Source organism: Ylistrum balloti, unplaced genomic scaffold (genome assembly GCF_031769215.1).
Source record: "Ylistrum balloti isolate Yb309-2 unplaced genomic scaffold, AGI_CSIRO_Ybal_v1 Utg369946, whole genome shotgun sequence".
Taxonomy (NCBI): domain Eukaryota; kingdom Metazoa; phylum Mollusca; class Bivalvia; order Pectinida; family Pectinidae; genus Ylistrum; species Ylistrum balloti.
The window spans coordinates 795,358-809,951 of record NW_026782051.1 but is presented as its reverse complement, the minus strand read 5'-3'; positions in this window follow the sequence as shown (position 1 = coordinate 809,951).

Here is a 14,594-nt window from a genome sequence, read left to right as displayed (position 1 = left end):
TCATAAAAAGTAACTTTACAAAGCTATCAAATTAGAATAAAACAGATTTATTGTCAAATTTATATGTATAATTTTTGCCACAAATTCATTATTAGCAATAACAACTAGATTACCAAGTTTGTCAGGTGTGTTCCCATTTCGCCTTAGTTACATATTTTGGTATAAAACAGGTGGAAATGTGCTAAGGCGAAATGGGAATGGGGCTAAGGCAAAGTGGGAATTTAGGAAAAGTGTAGAAAGATAAACAAACCAATTACATGCAGCAGTTGTTGTTTTTACAATAACTCATTCTACAGTTAAATCTTCATTATAATTGACCAAAGGCCACATAGATTAAAGATATATATGATATAAAATATATATGAAGAAATACATGTTGTATTGGAACATGTACATTTTAATACTAAATCAATTAAATATATTTAAATAAATATTGATTTTATTTCTTGTTTCTGTTATAATTCAAAGAAGGAACATACCTTATTTTAAAAACCTAGTTTTTCAATGAAAGGTATGTTTATAAGCAACTTATATTTTTAGTTATAGTTTTAGATAGTTTTTCTTGGGGATATATGCATACAAAAATATTCATAGTAGATTTTTACAGACTGAATTATCTGTTCACCCTAGAAGTAACAGCTTGGAATAACACTAGACTTACAGAGATTCAGCTTGGAATAACTCCTCATCTCAGCTTACATGTTATCTATAAAAGACCTTTGACAGTATGCTAAAGTATTAGTTTCACAATCAACATGGCAGGAGTTATGCTACATGTAGTCTTTTTAGAGACTAACAGAGGTGGTAGACATCTTGTATGGAAGATAATCGAGGAGTTCCAGCGACTTCAAGCAGCTACCGAGATGATTCAATATGCAGCAGGTGGACAGAGACGAAAGAAACCAAGGAAGTACAGAGAAGTGGAAGAACGTCTAGCAAACCTAAAGACTGATCTGTTGAATGGGACCAAAGACTACATCCAGTATGGAGACGCAGCATCCTACATTCTGAAACTCAGTGACTAGTTCAACAGTGTTGTGATATTTATAGTGCTTAATTTGAATGTTAGGACTTTTTATTAAAGCATATCGAAGCAGTGAAACTTTTGAACATTAGTGCTTGATTTAAATGATTGATATGATAAGATTGATAGTGCTAAACTATAAGATTTTGTTGCATGAAATGTATACTTGTCTGTATCAATATATATTATATATATATCTATAATGTTAATTATGTTTGTATTGATGACATTGCAAAAAGAATACTAGTATAGACCTAAATAAACATGATTAACTTAATTACTTGGCTTCCTTAATTTGTTTATACAAGGTTCCATTTCGCCTTAGCTGACTCCTTCCTACCTGGTTTTGGCACTAAGGCGAAATGGGAATAATTTTTTACCATGAAATTGACAGCTAAGGCGAAATGGGAGTAAGCCGTTTGTCAACGGTGCCTGCTACAGTAGACGTCAAACTGACAGTCCAAATTAATCGTAAATATTTCCCAAAGAAACACTAGATGCATTGTTTCATGAAATCTGAATTAAATCCGAATCACTGTTTTATGAAATATCAATGTCCGATGGACTGCTTTTATCTCAAATAAACGAAAAAATAGAATAATGTAATTATTCAAAAAAGAAAAAGAAAGGAAATACGAGAGTTTACATTTTTCATATCAATCTTCTGGTTAAATTTGTGACTTTACTATTTCAACTATAATATTTGAACTTGATGACGTCACTTTTCGCTTAAACAGAAAATTTAAACGACGTATTCCTCGGTTTTGTTTTTAATTTTATAGATATTTGATAATTGAAACATAAATTATTAACTGTTACAATATGGGGAATACAGTTGATATGAAACTACGATTCAGACGATGAATTCGACAGAAACGATGGTGCGCGAGATCGGTGGGACAACGAAAGCAACTACAGGTATAAACAAAACGCTGAATTAACACCAAAATGTACAAATTCCTTTCATATGCTGTTTGATTGATTAATTTGTCGATCCCCACGTGGAATGTATGAGGTATATCTCATACGTCAATGAACTGCGACATTCTTACTCTCACGGAAGTTAACGTCGACAGTGACAAACTGACGTTATCAAATGATCGTCATCAGAACTACTTCGTGGCTTCACGACCAATGTGTGATGAGGTAACTCTAGATAAACTGAAGGTAACTGTGTTGATCAAAAACTCTTTATTCCACAGAATAAAGATGCTCGACAATCTCCTTACAGATTGCATTGTTTCCAAATAATAACACAGCGACGAAGTTGGTATTCTTACAGTAGCGGGTATATAACTGCCAAGTGACGACGATTTGCAGGCCTACGACTTAACATTGCATCAGTTATGAGATACTTACAAGTTTTACTCTATAACGGGGGAGGTTATCATAGTAGGGTAAAGCCCGAGTAAACGGAATACCCGGAAATTATGTTTCAAAGTACAAATTAAATCAAACACATGATTGAAGATCTGTCTTTGTCACCCACCAACATTACCAACATATGTCATATACTTGACTTTTGTACATTTTGTGCATTTTTTCAATATGTAATCTCAATTATGAGGAATAAAAGAAATGAATGTTGGTTGATGATGATAAAGGACTGGTATGTATTTTACCAGAGATAAATTAATTAGTGTCTCTTTTACAAACACACATGGATTATGTTATCCTCAAGAACGTAGATGGTGTATCGCGTGAAAATGTGCTGATCTCGACACAAACAATTGCTTTACTCGTGATAATTTAAGATGAAATGCCGTGATACTTTTCACGATATTTGTCGACATAAATTATATTTAGATAAAAAAAATGACATAGAAAGAAATGAATAATTTGACACATTGATAATGTCAGTATAACTTTTTATAGCAACCTGACCTTCAATGATGAACAGTGTAGTAACCAAACATTATAGGATCAACGTCATCACCACTATTGTATCTCAAAACAACAGACATTTATTTCATTTTTGATAACGAATACAAAACACCTTGTCATTTAACTACGTTTTGTGTCATAACACCAGTGGAAAAAAATCGAGTATTTTTACAACTAAAAGCTCAACACACAGTACACCCTATTGCATGTAAAACTGGTCACAGTGACAGTCCTCAGTACCGTAACACGACACAGCGACAGTCCACAGTACCGTAACACGACACAGTGACAGTCCTCAGTACCGTAACACGACACAGTGACAGTCCTCAGTACCGTAACACGACACAGTGACCGCCTTCAGTACCGCAACACGACACAGTAGCAGTCCGCAGTACCGTAACACGACACAGTGACAGTCCTCAGTACCGTAACACAGTGACAGTCTTCAGTACCGTAACACGACACACTGACAGTCTTCAGTACCGTAACACGACATAGTGACAGTCTTCAGTACCGTAACACAGTGACAGTCCTCAGTACCGTAACACAGTGACAGTCTTCAGTACCGTAACACGACACAGCGACAGTCTTCAGCACCGTAACACGACACAGCGACAGTCCTCAGTACCGTAACACAGTGACAGTCCTCAGTACCGTAACACGACACAGTGACAGTCCTCAGTACCGTAACACGACACACTGACAGTCCTCAGTACCGTAACACAGAGACAGTCTTCAGTACCGTAACACGACACAGCGACAGTCCTCAGTACCGTAGCACGACACAGTGACAGTCCTCAGTACCGTAACACGACACAGCGACAGTCCTCAGTACCGTAACACAGTGACAGTCTTCAGTACCGTAACACGACACAGCGACAGTCTTCAGCACCGTAACACGACACAGTGACAGTCTTCAGTACCGTAACACAGTGACAGTCTTCAGTACCGTAACACGACACAGTGACAGTCCTCAGTACCGTAACACGACACAGCGACAGTCCTCAGTACCGTAGCACGACACAGTGACAGTCCTCAGTACCGTAACACGACACAGTGACAGTCTTCAGTACCGTAACACAGTGACAGTCCTCGGTACCGTAACACGACACAGTGACAGTCCTCAGTACCGTAACACGACACAGTAACAGTCCGCAGTACCGTAACACGACACAGTGACAGTCTTCAGTACCGTAACACGACACAGCGACAGTCCTCAGTACCGTAACACGACACAGTGACAGTCTTCAGTACCGTAACACGACACAGCGACAGTCCTCCGTAACGTAACACGACACACTGACAGTCCTCAGTACCGTAACACGACACACTGACAGTCCTCAGTACCGTAACACGACACAGCGACAGTCCTCAGTACCGCAACACGATACAGCGACAGTCTTCAGTACCGTAACTGACACAGTGACAGTCCTCTGTACCGTAACACGACACAGTGACAGTCCTCAGTACCATAACACAACATAGTGACAGTTCTCAGTACCGTAACACAGTGACAGTCCTCAGTACCGTAACACGACACAGCGACAATCTTCAGTACCGTAACACGACACAGTGACAGTCCTCAGTACCGTAACACAGTGACAGTCTTCAGTACTGTAACACAGTGACAGTCTTCAGTACCGTAACACAGTGACAGTCTTCAGTACTGTAATACGACACGGTTAGAGTCTTCAGTACCGTAACACGACACAGTGACAGTCCTCCGTACCGTAACACGACACACTGACAGTCCTCAGAACCGTAACACAGTGACAGTCCTCAGAACCGTAACACCACAGAGTGACAGTCTTTAGTACCGTAGCACGACACAGTGACGGTCTTCAGTACCGTAACACGACACAGTGACAGTCTTCAGTACCGTAACACGACACAGTGACAGTCCTCAGAACCGTAACACAGTGACAGTCCTCAGTACCGTAACACGACACAGTGACAGTCCTCAGTACCGTAACACGACACAGTGACAGTCTTCAGTATCGTAACACAGTGACAGTCCTCAGAACCGTAACACAACACATTCACCAATATAATACTAGGATGGGCCGTACACAGTGGTGGGATATCGACATTCACCAATAAAATACTACGATGGGCCGTACACAGTGGTGGGATATCGACATTCACCAATATAATACTAGGATGGGCCGTACACAGTGATGGGATATCAACATTCACCAATATAATACTAGGATGGACCGTACACAGTGGTGGGATATCGACATTCACCAATATAATACTAGGATGGGCCGTACACAGTGGTGGGATATCAACATTCACCAATATAATACTAGGATGGACCGTACACAGTGGTGGGATATCGACATTCACCAATATAATACTAGGATGGGCCGTACACAGTGGTGGGATATCGACACTCACCAATATAATACTAGGATGGGCCGTACACAGTGGTAGGATATCGACATTCACCAATATAATACTAGGATGGGCCGTACACAGTGGTGGGATATCGACACTCACCAATATAATACTAGAATGGGCCGTACATAGTGGTAGGATATCGACATTCACCAATATAATACTAGGATGGGCCGTACATATAATTATACCAGGGTATTGGATAAACACTCACCAGTGTGATACTGTGTAACAGGATATGCTGTCGACAGTGATAGATATCCACATTCATTAATGGAATGATACGATATACCCTGAAAGTTGACAGGAATGTTAGGATATGTCGTCGTCAGCTGCTTTCTTCTTCGTTTCACATCCGATAGACTGATGATTACGTCACATTACAGGCATTTCTGTGAGTTTTCTATCTATGAGTGGGTTGTATAACACTATAACTTTGGTAGGAGTTCTGACTTGATGGTCTTCTTCTTGTTGACTGTTCCTATCCATCAATAGATCTTAAAGCTTATTTGTCGTTTCTTTCAATAAATCTCCTGGATGTTTTTCTTTTGAACTTGTTGGAAATTCAGGATGGGATGCATCCATTGAGAACGACGTGTTCTTATCATCAACCTTTGCTACAAATCTTTAACTTTCCTACCTCGTTTCCAGGTCGTGACTGTAGATAACGGATATCACTGCGTGGAATGCAACGTTGAGTCATTGCACTATCTAGAGACGAAATAGACGTGCAATCGAATGTAAAGCAGCGAGGTACGGGAAACCAAGGGGTGCGGCCCGATAAATTGAACAAGTTGTTGAGAGTGTGAATGTTACCTTTCCATAACATTAAACCCAAATGATGAATTAAAAGCATTTGTGTTTCTATGGTGCAATTTTCGGAAGGTGGTAGACACTGACGATAGTACACCGGTCAGAGTACTTATATACATGACGTAAATCGGAAATTATCAGATATATAACAGTTACGAAACTTGTGGAATTAGCAGTAAGGGGCTTGTACACCTGCACATCTAGATTTTGGCATTTCTTTTGATTGCTTTTGATTCTCCTCAGTGACCTTCTAGGTTTCATCATGTATTTACCTTAATTAATGCATCACTGATGAGTCCTAGAAGGACGAAACAGCTGTATGATGTAACATCATTGATGAGTCCTAGAAGGACGAGACAGCTGTATGATGTAGCATCACTTATGAGTCCTAGAAGGACGAGACAGCTGTATGATGTAACATCACTGATGAGTCCTAGAAGGACGAGACAGCTGTATGATGTAACATCACTGATGAGTCCTAAAAGGACGAGACAGCTGTATGATGTATTATCACTGATGGGTCCTAGAAGGACGAGACAGCTGTATGATGTATTATCACTGATGGGTCCTAGAAGGACGAAACAGATTGTTTTGAAACAAAGTGATTGAGCACAAGTTATTAAACTTAAATAAGCCCTCTCTCGCATAATTACAATCATATATTTACAATTAAGCAGGTTGTAAAACGTGCATATATATATTAATATACTGCAATCACATTTTAATGTAATGAGTTTGTTTTCCTTACGTAAGATCTGTTGTTTCCGACAAAAACTGTCAGATTCACTAATGTAGCGTCGTGGTCCGAGATGTCTCGGTCTATGTCGATATTGTCACCAAAAGAAAATAAACACGTGTCAGCCAAAACATGGGGTCAAGAGGAGTTTTCCTACCTGAAACTCAATATCTGGTCTAGTACAGGTGGATAAATGGTAAATATTTACCACCACGTATGGGAGGCACAATCTATCCCAGACTGCATTGCGGTACCCAAATAACACCTCTGTTAACGGATCACGCAATTTCAAGATTCTTGAAAAACGTATTTGTGTCAAATAATGAAGTATTTCATTATTTTTCTGTTTTGTTAACTCTATCATTGTTTTGGAAAAAAAGTTTGTTCATCATGAAAATGACTACACTAGTTTATAAGGTTGTAAACTTTGTGGATTATATTGCGGAAGATTAATTTTGAGTAAACAGTCACCAACCTTCATGTTTACATTTTGTACTTTTCAGCTACCGATGTGTCTTTGTGATACATGTTCATATACTGTGATATCAGTGATAATTGGTGGTAATTGTACTTCGATTTTGGTATAACCTTTCAGAAATCACAAGTGGTCTTTTTAACGCTGATTGATGACAAACAAAACAGTCTACATTTGAGTCCTTCGTTTGTGCTGACGGGGACGACGCCATATTTCTGCCAGATGTCAAACTTACCACGGGGTTAGCTATTATTTGTTGGTGAGCCATTTAAAGATATACATATGGGAAGCAATCATAACATATTTACAAATATGGGAGATAATCAACATATACTGATACACATGGAAGGTTTTCTGCATATATATATATATATATGTAATAGGTAATCAACATATCTTTCAAATTCAGGATTGTTAATGAACACATTTGTTACTATTTATTGCAGTATCAGCATATATCTAGGTTTATGATATTGTTGAATAATTCATTATTGTGCAATACTCTATCTGATATGTATTATTTGTGTGCAAATTTAGCATAAGATAGAGACTTTTAATGAATTAAAATGCTGCAGTGTTTTCGTCCATTTAGGATTTGTGCGAGATGCTAAGGGCGTATACATTGAAGGCTAGAAAGTTTCTCAGCAGAAAAATTAAGCAATGGTGTTTAAACATATGAAAGATATCGGCGAAGACTCAAACATTATACCATGAAACAAAATAAAATGAGATTCTTGGGTAAGGCTAGAAGAGAGATAGAGGCATGGTTTTACTTAAGATGTGTTTTGAATTACGCTCTGTCAATAATGTCTACAAATATATAGAGAATGCATGGTTGGTGTCTTAAAATATAAGCTGTATTTTGGCGGGGATGAAGACAAAAGTGGTGAGCCTTCTGTCCCGAGCTTATGTATTAAGGGCTGACCATGTATTCTATTTATCCTGTAAAATCAGACAATCAAACTTCCACAGTCTTGTTGTTAAATCTTTGTTTTTCTGATGTTGACGTTACGAGGAATTTCGCTTGTTGACATACGTCAAAATAATTGCTCCGCGCATAAATATCGTTCCAAACTTTAACGAATATGACAGCGATTTTGTGAACTGTCGTAAATAACTTTGTTCATTGCAACATATAAAATCGCCCATTTCAACAGTTATTTCCATCGTTCACTGTAATATTTAAAGTAATTTCAGAAAGTAATTATTTCGAATTAACGCACGTGCTCAAATACAGCTGTTTTTCATTACTGCCGGATACAGCAAAAGATATACTATGTATATGGTAGGTGTATTCTGATAATGGCAGCACCAGTTGTAGGATAAAATGTATAACTAGACTGTCTGATTTCGGCAAAGTATCGAAAAGTTATATAAATAATACATAATAACTGACAAAGAAAAGTATATTCGTGTTTTTTAAGTTAAAATGATAACGTATTTGAACGGAGATTCGTGTGATGTCAAGTTGAATTATCCGAATTCTACTTCATATATGTACTTCATATATTAAATGATATATATGTTGACAAATATATCTAATGTGTTAGCTCACCTTGATCTGACGCCTTCACACGAGAAGAATCGAATAGAACTTTTCACTGAATTTTAGACTTTCCTCGGCGTGTCCTTGACGAGTTCGATCAGGAAATAATGACTCGGTGTAGACAATATATTTCGGTAACTTTGCTTCAGCACCGTACTCATGTAAGTGTATATATGCTAGGTGAATATTGTTAAACATCAATGCTTATTTATGAAAGCTATGAAAGGAATGTCCAAACAAGGTATTTACACGTGACACGACATATTGTACGTATACAATAGATGTAATTGTGACGGACAAACACAGTTCTGACATTGTACAACCACGTGGAGGGACCGCGATAACTCAGGAAGCTGGGAAACGAACCGCTCTGTGTTGACGTCTTTGTCCAGGGGCAAGACACTTTTACAAAATTGTTGTGAATGCCCTGCGGACATGTTGCTCAGTGGCCATGCCTTAAATGTCCATGACCGTTCAAGGAGCGACAAACAAGCAAACAAAGTTTGTCAAAGTCAAATCCTGAAAGTGTAATCATGTAGTAAAATAAAAATGACACAACCATGGAATGACACTAAAGAGGAAATATAAAGAAAAAAACTGAATAGGTTCAACCAAACAACATACGTCACACAATAGGAGGAAACATAATCTGTTGATTTCTTATTATTTAAAGAAATTTTATATACAAAATAAAATGTAGCAATAATTACTAAGCATTAATCTTACATAGATGCCGTAATCAATTTTAAATGAACATACTGAATTCAAAGAGCGAAACAGTAGGTCTTGATTGTGACAAATCAGGGGAAAGTGCCATAATATGACATTTCCTACTAAACATCTTTCGACGATCTGTCGGAAGTATGACCACCTCTCTAGTATCTATAGTAATGACCAATGGTAACTGTATTGTATCAGCTATATGTCTCAACCAGTTCCGAGGATTGCCTGACCATTCCCACCCCAAAACCAGTCCCGAGGATTGCCTGACCATTCCCACCCCACAACCCGTCCCGAAGATTGCCTGACCATTCCCACCCCACAACCCGTCCCGAGGATTGCCTGACCATTCCCACCCCACAACCCGTCCCGAAGATTGCCTGACCATTCCAACCCCACAACCCGTCCCGAAGATTGCCTGACCATTCCAACACCTCAACCAGTCCCGAAGACTGCCTGACCATTCAAACCCCACAACCAGTCCCGAAGATTGCCTGACCATTCCAACCCCACAATCCGTCCCGAAGATTGCCTGACCATTCCAACCCCACAACCAGTCCCGAAGATTGCCTGACCATTCCAACCCCTCAACCAGTCCCGAAGATTGCCTGACCATTCCAACAAACCATTCCCGAAGATTGCCTGACTATTCCAACCACTCAACCAGTCGCGAGGATTGCCTGACCATTCCAACCCCTCAACCCGTCCTGAAGATTACCTGACCATTCCAACCCCACAACCCGTCCTGTAGATTGCCTGACCATTCCAAGCGTTCAGAGAACGTGGAAATTAGTCCCGAGGATGAAAAAAGAAAATTCACAACAAGACATCATACTGATTACATATGTAAGTTGGAATTCCATAAGCTGAAGGCGATTATTGGTCTACAATCAAATGATATCACCGTTTTAAATCTAGTTTGGTTTTAAATGTTATTGTGTCAGAATGCCATTGAAATATTTAACAATCACGGAAGAACGCAATCTGACTTCCATGTTCTTAGATCCCATGTCTTAATGTCTTGCATACTTTGGTAATGAATTTCAAAAAAGTAAATGAATGTAAGTTCTTATTGATACGTTACCTTTACTTTCAATCAAATATATCATCTTCCGTCGAACGACGTCCTGTTACATGGTTGGACCCTTAAATGCTTGTGTCAGTAGAAACAAAACAATTCAACTGTTATACTTAAATAACGGTGGTATACACTAGCAACACACGTGACACGTGTAAATTTCCAAGCTGTTCCTTCTGAAACGCTCTCAGTAGTATTTTTTCTTTGGCTTCTTCGACAACATTCCAGTATCATTGCTTATATTGATATTCCTCCATGCAGTACGTTGGTCAAAGTTAAGGACGTATTCCAATCGCCACCAGAGTTGTCGTACCTTTGACGGTGACCGAAAGTAAGACATAATTTAATGTAAAATAGATTCCACATAATATCTTGAATTTATATATACACTTTTAGTACTAGTTTTACTTACAAACTCTAAAAGAGCGATTTTCATAAGAAATTCCACTTTTGCACTATCGTCTTTTATTATTATTATTCGGTTAATAGCGTCATCAAATTCATGGTTTCTGGTTGCTATGAAAACCTTCTTGAGGATAACCATGTAGAGTTTAACAGATTTCAAATTCGTGAATTCCGACTTGAAAACAAATATTTCAGCTTGTTTCTTGCTTTTAGAAAATTATAGCTTTTAGTATCATACCCTTACCTTATAGTGACGAAAATCAAAAGGGTTGCCGCGAAATTAACAGAATGTCCGTTTTTCAGGAAAAATATGAATGATATCCGTAAACGAATTATTTGCTTTTACACATATACTGACGACAGAGCCGGAAAAATTGATACCGAAACATTGGCCTTTTGCTTTTAACATACTTTCTAAAAATCACGCCTTTCAAAAATTCGGAGGAAAAAAATGACCTTTTTTTGCTTTCTAAAGTATTATTTATTTCATTTTGAAACTTTTCAGAATGAACTCAAATTAGACAATGCTGATAAACAGAAAAAAATAAATCGTTAAAACAGGGTAAGTCTCTCCAAATCAATTCCTAACATAGCCCCACGTCCAGAGCAATGAAAGTTCCCTATTTTCAGTATGAACTTATCTCTCCAAATCAATTCCTAACATAACTCACGTCCAAAGCAATGGTACCATCGTCTATTGCTCCTATTTATAACGATAAGATACAGAGCAACATTTTATACAATATACACACAACTTGTCATTGCAGATATGTATATACATCATATAGGGAAATATTACATTCATTTTAACTATATTCATAGCCATGGAAGTGAGTCATTCCTACGACGATATTTCATTTGTATTGAACAAATAATGCAGTACATCTTAACGCAGTACATAAAGGTTTTTGAATGAGGTTTCATTTCTTGCAACGTTTAGTGAAACGAGACTTGGCGAAAAGTAAAACTGCGAGACGAATTTCATAAGATCCCTTGTGAATAAAAACAATGTTTATAGTATTATTTCATTGCATGGTAAGGGGATTAATAGCCGAAATTCGGATGACATAATCAAACGGAGCCAACCATTTATCGTTCAGATTGCTGACTGACACAGGAGACGCGAAACGCTCCAGGTATATGACACCAATGGCAGATTCAAAATATATATCACGGGCGAATTCATGTAGCAGGCCGATGTCTAATACCGAATTTGTATTCTAAGGTGTTACTCACCCTTGTGTAATTTGTACAGCCGTGTGACTTTTTGTCATATTTATCTACAGGATACATGCATGATATCGACTAGTTGTGCATGTACATAAGGACATGATAACTAATATGGGTCACGAAATCACCATAGCTTCCTGTTTGTAACATCATCATTGCAACATCAATAATTCAATATAAACAAATATGTATACATATTTTTTTCTACAAACCTCGATGAAATAGGATATAACGCTAAAAATTAACAGTTTTTAAGAATTTTTATACACTTTGTGATATGCCTTCAAGTACAAATTTAAGAGCATTATAACTTTTCAAAAAGATTAAACACCTTTCCATACATATTATAACTAGATAAAATAGAGCTGCATCATACAGCTAATTCGTTTCTTTAGGACATTAACAATATGCACTACTAAAAAACTTCTTTTCAATAGTGAGTAATTTCAGGAAACAAGAAAACAGAATCTTGAACTAAAACTCGATTAATCTAGGCCAACATACGGTCATACGGTAACAAAAAAGCACAATATTCGCTTCTCATGAATACATTGTTGGTCTCCTCGAACAATTCTGACAAACATTTGTATGCGTAGTCACTACGAAGGTTGTAAACATTACAGATCAAGGTAATCAAATATTACACCAGTACAGGTTTTTTGACAACCTGTTTAATTCTGCATACAGAATTCCTAATTGTGAACCTTGCCTAACATTTTAGATGAACAGGAGGTCAATGTCACAGTAACAAACAGCTTCAGTTTTGGTATCTGCAAAATGTTTGAAGTAAACACAAATTTCTCTATATTGGTGACATTTGACATGGACATTTTGCAGAAAGGTATCTACATATAATTATATTAAGAAATATCTGTGGTGATTGTGAGCGACACAGTTGCGAGAGATAATTACTCATTTTCTTTTTTAATTATTTTTAAAATTTTAAATCAAAGTGGCCAAGTCTTTGTAGGAAGGATAGACAACAAAACCACACAGAACGTTTTGAACAATTTATTACATATCGATTCTGCTCAGATGTTCTGCATCTGTTGCGAGTGAAATTTTTTCCACACATGTAAATTATCTATTTCATACCCAGGGCATCATGTACACTCATTAACGGAGCCAGAACAGTGACACGTTTCAAATCACTGAAGATTGGAGGTTACATAAAATAAAATATATTTACGACATTTAAGACCCTTATAAAATATGTTTATGACAAGTTAACACCGTAGGATTGGGAATTTAGACAATAAAATATATTTATGAGATAAAGAAATGGAGTTTGTATCGGTGATTCCAAACAAAATCATTAGAAATGAATTCATTATCTTTTTCAGTGAAAATAGAATGACCTTGGCCAGTACATAAAATCCATGTATACCGATTACTTGTACATAACATATTCTATCTACCAGATTTTCACCCCAAGTCCATCTCCGGCACTTAACCATACGCATTCCCATTATTCTTAATTCACTTATTAAATAGTTATGTTGTTATTCTCCAGGGCTCTGTTCCCTTATATTTCAGACATGATATCAAAAGTTTATGACTATCATCGAGGTACAGGTATCGATAAATATATTCACAAGACTGATGAAGGACTGCGTGTTGGACATAGGTAGGAGCAAAGTAGAATCGCCATACGTATACTTCCATCTTAAAACGTGTTTGCATTTCTTCTCTCTCTCTCTCTCTCTCTCTCTCTCTCTCTCTCTCTCTCTCTCTCTCTCTCTCTCTCTCTCTCTCTCTCTCTTCAATAGAAGGTAAACACTTTATACGTTAGGAAAGTAAACTTGTCATTTCTCGCCTAATATTTCTCTTGGAATAGCCTGTTTATCACACAATAAGCATTTACAATTCAGATGACGTGTAGTTAAAGCAGAATTGCATATTACGGATCAGAATGAATTATACTGAACAACACTTTGATAGCAATTTGCATTTATTTACTAGGATATTCTACATCTGTTACACGTGGGTTTTTCCACACACGAAAACGATCTATTTCACACCCAATGCATCATGCACACCTATAAAGGGAACCAAAACAGTGACACGTTTCAGTGCATTAAAACACAATTCTTAATTAACAAGCTGAACAAGAACCCCATAAGTAAAACGATACGAAAACGTATGCGAACGTTGTCACCGATACATCGATATGTTAAACACTTAACACCTGTATACCAAACCATGACGACACTATTCTATATCCTTAGCACTGAGTAATTTAGATAAAAACCATGCCAACTTAATCGAACCTTCAACCTGTAC